The 7413-nt window shown below is 44.4% G+C and overlaps 1 long non-coding RNA gene across 2 annotated transcripts; it reads left to right on the forward strand.

Moving 5' to 3' along the window:
• Positions 1-3796: 3796 nt before the first annotated feature.
• LOC123098532 (uncharacterized) lies at positions 3797-7131 on the forward strand. 2 transcript variants are annotated; one of them, XR_006447815.1, is made up of 3 exons: positions 3797-4210; positions 4506-6128; positions 6731-7131. It is a non-coding gene; the product is annotated as an uncharacterized lncRNA (long non-coding RNA). The 2 variants fall into 2 exon arrangements; XR_006447814.1 differs by having other exon boundaries at positions 3797-6128.
• The last annotated feature ends 282 nt before the right edge of the window (positions 7132-7413 follow it).

The following is a 7413-nucleotide window of genomic DNA, read 5'->3' on the forward strand; positions in this document are numbered from 1 at the left end:
AGAATTCTGCGGGAAAACCATCTGGACCTGGAGCTTTGTTATGTTCCATTTGGAACACCGCAGCTCTCACCTCCTCTTCAGAGAATGGTGATGTAAGGATATCATTTTCTTCAGTCGTGACTTGTGGGATATCATCTGTTCGGGTCTCATCAAGGGTGAAGTTCCCTTCGGCCGTCGCCCCGAATAGAGATTTGTAGTAGTTGGTGATATACTTTTTGAGCTCCTCCTGACCTTCGATCCGCCCCTCATCTTGTTGGAGACTATAAATACATTTCTTCCTATGCCGCCCATTGGCGACCAATTGGAAGTATCTTGTATTACTATCACAGAATGAAATCAGCTTTGGATCTTTGGTAGTATTTGATCTCTTCTTCTCGCAAAAGACGTGCAACCTTCTCATTAGATTGATTTTTCAATTCAATCTCTTGTTGAGATAAGGTGCGCGTTTCAGCAATTTTGTCGAGGTCATCAATGATGATACAGAGTCGTTGTTTTTCTTTTTTATATATCCCGTTGGTATGTTTCGCCCATCCAGTGAGATGTTGCCTCATGGCCCTCATTTTAAAGTTCCATCTGTGAATAGGTGTACGACCAACAACAGGCCTCTCCCAAACATTCTTGATTATGTCTACAAATCCTTCCCGATGCATCCATCCCAATTCAAATTTCAAAGGACGACGTGCAGCTAGGTTCGTAGATTTAGAATCTAGAATGATGGGTGCATGATCCGATAACGCGTCGATACGCTCTAGGGCTCGTACGGTTACCAGTGGAAATTTTAGTTCCCATTCGGTATCCATGAGTACCCTATCAAGCTTCTCATATGTCGGCACAGATCGGTTATTAGCCCATGTGAACTGACGCCCTGACATACTCGCCTCCCGAAGATCCAAACTGTCTATCACAGCGTTGAATAGGAAGGGCCAATGAGTGTCGAAACGGTCATTATTTTTCTCTTCCTGGTATCTAAGGATATTGAAGTCCCCTCCAATAAGCATTGGGTACGGGTTATCCTTCGCCAGGTTTACCAATTCCCGAAGGAAAGCCGGTTTATGCTCATCTTGGGCAGCCCCATAGACTGCGACTAGAGTCCATGTAAAATTGTCAGCTCTGTTTCTTAGGTGATATTTTATATGAAATTCACCGATTGAAAAGGCCAACAAGTCCATGACTGTTGTCAGAATAACAAGAAGAATTCCTCCAGACCTTCCACGAGCTGGTAGACTATGCCATGCATAGTGGAAACCACCTGATAGGTGATCGAGGACATGCGGCCGAAAATCACACTTACCAGCCTCGGAAATTGTCACAAAATCCAATCCATGTTCCCTTACACAATCCCGACGTGTTTATGTTTAGCCAAGTCCGAGAGACCTCTGCTATTCCAAAACATGCCTTTCATGGGGAAACTCGGATTGGTGTGGAACTCCTCGCCTTCTTGGGCGGTTTTTGTTTCTTTTTAGAGGAGTGTGATTTAGATTTCCGCGAGGACGCTGTGAAGTCACAAAACATGGACCCAGGTCTTGTGTCATCCAATCCAACCTCGGTAACCTCACCAACCAAGTGGGATATAAGCGGACCATCATATTTGGCATATGCTTCATCCTCCTCCTCGGTTTCGGGGTTAGGTATGGAGGCATTACACTTCGGAGAAACCTTTAATCGGTCAATCTCCATATGTTTAAGCACCCCAACCGATAAATTAATTTCATTATCATTCTTTCCAATAGAGCATCCAACATTCTTTAAGCTAGAAGAAATACGTGAATCTGAAAAGGAAAGAAAAGATTTTGCGGATAAGTTACCTGAAACGGTGTCCAAATTACGTGCAGCCTGACGTCGCATTGCCTTGTCCATAGCATGTTCGTCGGTCGGAGAAGAACCGTCAACGGAGACGGGGTGACGGTTACTACGCTGAAGGGGAGAGCTTCCCTCAGACGTAAGAGCCACCGGTGTCATCAGGCGATCCGTCGATAATGATGAAGCAGTAGCGAACATGGTAGGTGTTGAAGACGAATTCGGTGCAGAGAGACGAACACATGGCGCCATCTGTGTAGCATCGTGAGACGGCTTGGAAGACTGCAGACCAGCCTGCGTGGGTGGGCTGACCACAGCAACAGCCGGCTGCTGAACCGGCACGTCCATTCGCTGGCGAAGATCTGTAGCCTCATGCATATCAGCTGGACATGTAGATGAGTCGACAGTCTCCGCTAGGCCAGCAGCTGGTGGACCAAACTCCCCATTAATCTGATGCATGGCAGCAACTCGGCTGGGAAGGTCCAGGCCTGTATGTGACTCTTCAATGGTGCTCATGGGTGTGTGCGAGCAAACTCTCTGTGCATCCGAAAAACGAACATCCGTGTTCATTGGGACGGTCACACTCCCATCACACTGAGATTCAGACGAAGCTGCACCAGAGACTCTAGAATTTTTTTCCTTTTTATTTGCATCACGATCAGGCAAGTCATCCTCGCGGTTAGCCCCATGGTCGGGACCATCATCATGGTGTTCCCAAATACGAGGGATAAAATCATCATTGGACTTGAAATCATCGTCCTCGAGAACAAATCGGAAGTCATAACCATTTAATTTGATATACACCCCAGCCGACACTGAGGCACTCCCTGCATTATCCTCTTTCTTGAATATATTTAGATTCAGGACAGCCACCTGAATACGCACAATGCCACGACGTCGTAAACAGATCAAGTCAACATCTTGTGTTGCACCGATGACGGATCCCACCGCCCACAAACCAAGAAAGTGGCGAAGTGGCGGTGGAACTCCAGTGACATGTACCCAAACTGGCTTTAGCGGATTATATGCAGGCTTGACATCATTTTCTGATTTCCATTCACTAATAGCAATCATGACATTGTGAGACTTGACTTTGAACTCGAAAGCAGACACTCGACACAAAACCTCCATAGATGGAAAGGCAACCAAGAAGGCATCATCACCATAAGGAACGCCCTCCCACTTCCATGAAGTTTGAACCGAGGCGATTTTAGCAATCTCAGCCTCCACAACAGCTGCCGTCACTGAACCTCCCGATATCATAACCAAACCAGTTGGTGAACATGATGGTGCAAGGTGCTCCTTAAAAACCGAGTCGGGCAGATGCACGAACATGGCCTCGTTTAGACCCACACCACCTAAGGCTGCCATAGGTCTCGGCTGCTTCAGCACAGAACAACGATGAAGAGGATGCTTATGATTATTGCAAATGTAACAGAAGTGAGACACGTTGCAATCCTTAGAAAGATGATCATTTGTCCTACACTTGTAGCACCAAAGACTAGTATTCTTCCCTCCAATCTGCGTGTCAGCCGAAACTGCGGAAGGCCCGGTCGGCACGGGCCCAGGCAACACCGGAGCAGCAGGAGTGGCCTGAGGAACCGGAACAAAGAGCGGAGGTCCCGAGGCAGTCGACGCAGGAACCCGGGCACCCTTCCGCTTCTTTTTCTTGTTGTTGTTGCTGAGATGGCTAGAGCAAACATAACTCCCTCTAAAGCCACACAGCAAAATTCTCCACTAAGTAATTGTCTTAAGGGAAACAACGTCACCCAAAATTCTCCAAATGACCCTAGCATCTATACTACTATTAAAAGAGCAAACATAACTCCCTCTAAAGCCACATAGCAAAGTGTATACAGAAGTATCGGAGACGTTAGATCAATCAAACTAAATTACATCCAACAATCCATATTACATTCAAGGTTCGCCACACAAACTAACGCTCCAGATTAAATGTTCTGCACATCCTGCCCCTCGGCACATCACGCCGCTAAACGCATCTGAACCCACAAATTATCCACTGCCCGCCCCCGCCTTCCTCCCCTTTCCCCCCGGACGCCTCCCAGCCTCCGCCGCCGCCCCGCGCGACGGACGCCATCTCTACCCTATTTCCCTCTTCACCTCCGCGCCATGCCGCGTCGCCGCCCGAGCCCCGCTGCGGTCGCTATGATCCGCCGCGCCGCCCCGTAGCCCCACACCCGAAGCTGCAGTCGAGATGCATCTGAGCGAGAATGAGGGGATCGAGGGCGTGCGGCTCGCGGTGACTGGCGGGCAGGGCTTCGTCGGCGCCGCGCTATGCCTGGAGCTGATCCGCCGCGGCGCCCTGGAGGTCTGCTCCCTCGACGGCTCGACCTGTGCGATTCCTCCTCTTGGTCCCAGCAGCTCCTCGACACCGGCGTCCGCTTCTTCCAAGGTTCTCTCCCTCACTCTCTTTTGCTTAAATTACTGTGGTTTTTTTCTTCTGTCGCCATGAGTGGGCGTGAGACCTAAATGCAGCGTCGCAGCGAAGAAGGTAATTTGTTTTTCTGTCCAATGCATTGAAGCTATAATGTACGTGCTTAGTAAATTGTTTAGGGCGGTGTGAGACTTATAATGCCTGCCAACTTAGTGAATTGATAAACCAGGAAGTTTGTGTTTTTTACTTCACTTGAATTTGCACAATTCAGTTATGTGTTCATTGAATGGATTTGACATGACATTTCCTGCAGGCAATGAGGGAAGTAGATGGGCATGGCTGATCTGTTCGGCATGCAGTTATGTGCTATCTTATTCCTTGATACTGAGTGTGAGTCCATGCATGTGCAAGCTATATGTACTCTTAAGCTATTAGTGTCTCTTAACTTATTTCCTACTATTCCCGTATGGTACCACTTTTTCCCTAGCAAGGATATGTGAGCCTATTAACCTTATGTTGTCTGTCAATGTCAGATTTAGAACCCAGCAAAGAAAAATGGCAGAAGTTTGCATATTAACCTTTCTTGTGCAGGTTCGAGATATTAATGTCATACAGATGCTTCTTTGCCATGAGTGTGTAAACTTGATGAGGCAACATGGTCTTCAAGCACAAGAAATACCCATGGACGTGAGTGCGGGCTGCCGCTCCGGTCTCCACTCCTCTGCTTGACCACCGCCGCCACCACGTTGAGGCCCTCGCCACCAAGCGGCATGCTTTCCCGTGAGCGGGCTTCTTCAACACATGTTTATCTGAATTTCTACAAGCTAAATTAGTACAGGCTTCTCTGAACGTTGGCCTGTATTGGATTCTTGTATGTTATGATTTGCCCAATCTGCTCTTCCTACACCCATGGATAGGGCAAGAAAAATAATTAGAAAGCATGAAAGATGCTGTATCAATTGTTTTAGCTCTTCCTACACCCAACCGCCACATTCTAAATTCTGAAGGTTCCAGCTAGAATTCCCGTTCAGTTCATACATTCCAATTTAGCGTTTTAGTTCAAAATTAGAAGTTGGATTCTGTGTATAGTTATTCTCATGTCCATCATATGAACTATGCGTGTGTACTCATGTTGAATTAATGTGTGATACTGAGTCTTTGCATTTTCAATCGCCTTGCTTTTTCTTCATGATTTGGTGCATGTGCATTTTCACATAATTTGTAACAAACCAATTCATATTTTTGTCGAGCTTGAATCATTTTGTTCTTTCATAATGGTTGGAGATGTGGTTTAGGAGGATCAGCAGCTAATGGCAAACGCGTTAGCGAGCTCCGAGTGTGGTGGCCCGTGCAACATGAAGAAGACCATCCGGACAAAGGGCAGGTACACAAATAGCCAAGAATACAAGGAGACGTGCAGGTCTGCATTTATGAGTTTTATCTCTTTTAGCACTAGCGATTAAATGGTCTGTAGCTGGTCAGGCGTGCTTGCCTAAAATGTACTTTAGTAGTTGCTAGATCCATGCTAGCTTCTATGTTGCTCTTGCAGCCTCAACTAGCTAATTTTATTTAAAGCAAATGTTGTTCTATCCTTCCAATTACTGTTATTCAGATCTTCTTTTCTTTTTTCTGTTGTCATTCACAGTACAAATGTTATGAGAATTTCAGGAATTTTGTCATATATTTCTCCTAGTTACCTTAATTTTGTAAATTGTGGTCTAATTCAATTTTGAGTTTGTTTTCAGAAAAGCCTACTTTAAAGCTGTGTAAATCCATTATTTCCTTTGAGTTTGCCGTGGAGGTGAGTTGGGAACCTTTTTTATACTTGGTGGATGCATTGATGTAGTGACAGAGACTTGCCTGAATGTTGTTTTCTTCCGCGTGAAGTGCTTACAATTCTCAAAGGCGTCAACAAGTCCCGGAGGAGACTGACAAGGTGCAGGCAAGATCTCAAGTTCATTGCTATCTTTTTCTGTCTGAACATTTTCTTATTTGGAGTTGCAGCCGATTTATGGTGTGTCAACCGACTTGGCTTAGGATGTATTGTAGTTGGTTTGGTTGCATCAACCAACAAGTCTTATTATGTATTGCAGTTGGTTTGGTACCATCAGCCGATTGGCCAGTTGGAAAACCAGCGGGGAAAACATGTACTATGAGATCCCCTCGCATTCAGAGTTTAGAGCTTGATGAACAATGTTGTGTGAGCTTGTTGATGATCTGCTATTTTTCACAAAATTGGGACATGTCGGATGGTCGATGTGAGGTTCTCTAAGTAAAAAATTTCCTCATTTGTCCGTTCTGATAGGCTGATGGAATTTTGTTGATAAGAACCTACAGTTTCTTGGGTAAGTTTGGGTTAGGAGTTCCGTATATATGCGCCAGGAAAGTATATAGGGAAATCATGATATGCTTTTTTTGCAGTGCCAACACTGAAAATGTAGAGTGTGTCATGCATGACTTTTATATGTGTTTTAGGAATTGGAGGATAGCTCTATAAACAAAATTCCTTATTCTGCACTTCTCTGCTTTGCTTGGCAGGAATTCTTGTTGTAAAGAGCGAAGGCATGGTTTGGTTTGCATGACATTATCTTCAATTGGCTGGAGATATATAAATGTTGATACTTGATTTTCTCACCTGGCATCTTATCACTTCTGTGAACGACACTTCATTTTCTCATAGTAATAGTTCTTTATTATTGTTGATACATAAATGGATCTTTATTGATTGGTACTTGTATGTGTGTATGGAGAATGGTGATTAACCTTTTAAATAATCTATTATCCAACTAGGTGATTCTAATTTCTGCTTAGATTATACTATAACAATATGATTAGCAAAAATTCAAACGGTTGTATATTTGACACATACTGCAATGGGCCGAAGCCCGCCTGTATATTTTGTTCAAATACTGAAATTCATTTACAGGGGATTATAATCTTGGGCGCTATGCATTGAGAAAGTGTGCATTTAGATAAGAGATTTATATAATTAACGCAAAGATGTGCAATGTGTTTTTTCAACAAGAATGCTGATCATGAAGAATGATAATCAAATTATTTGTATAGGTCAATAAATGCACCTTGTATGAATTTTCAAAAAATTCAAGAAATCTATCTATATTTCGTTAGAGTTTTTCATGTTTGACACATGCGTTGCACGTGCACGCTTACTAGTTATTTAAAATGGACCAAATAAAATCATAACCGATTTTAAACATTTC

The sequence above is a fragment of the Triticum aestivum genome, chromosome 4D (assembly GCF_018294505.1).
Source record: "Triticum aestivum cultivar Chinese Spring chromosome 4D, IWGSC CS RefSeq v2.1, whole genome shotgun sequence".
Lineage (NCBI taxonomy): Eukaryota > Viridiplantae > Streptophyta > Magnoliopsida > Poales > Poaceae > Triticum > Triticum aestivum.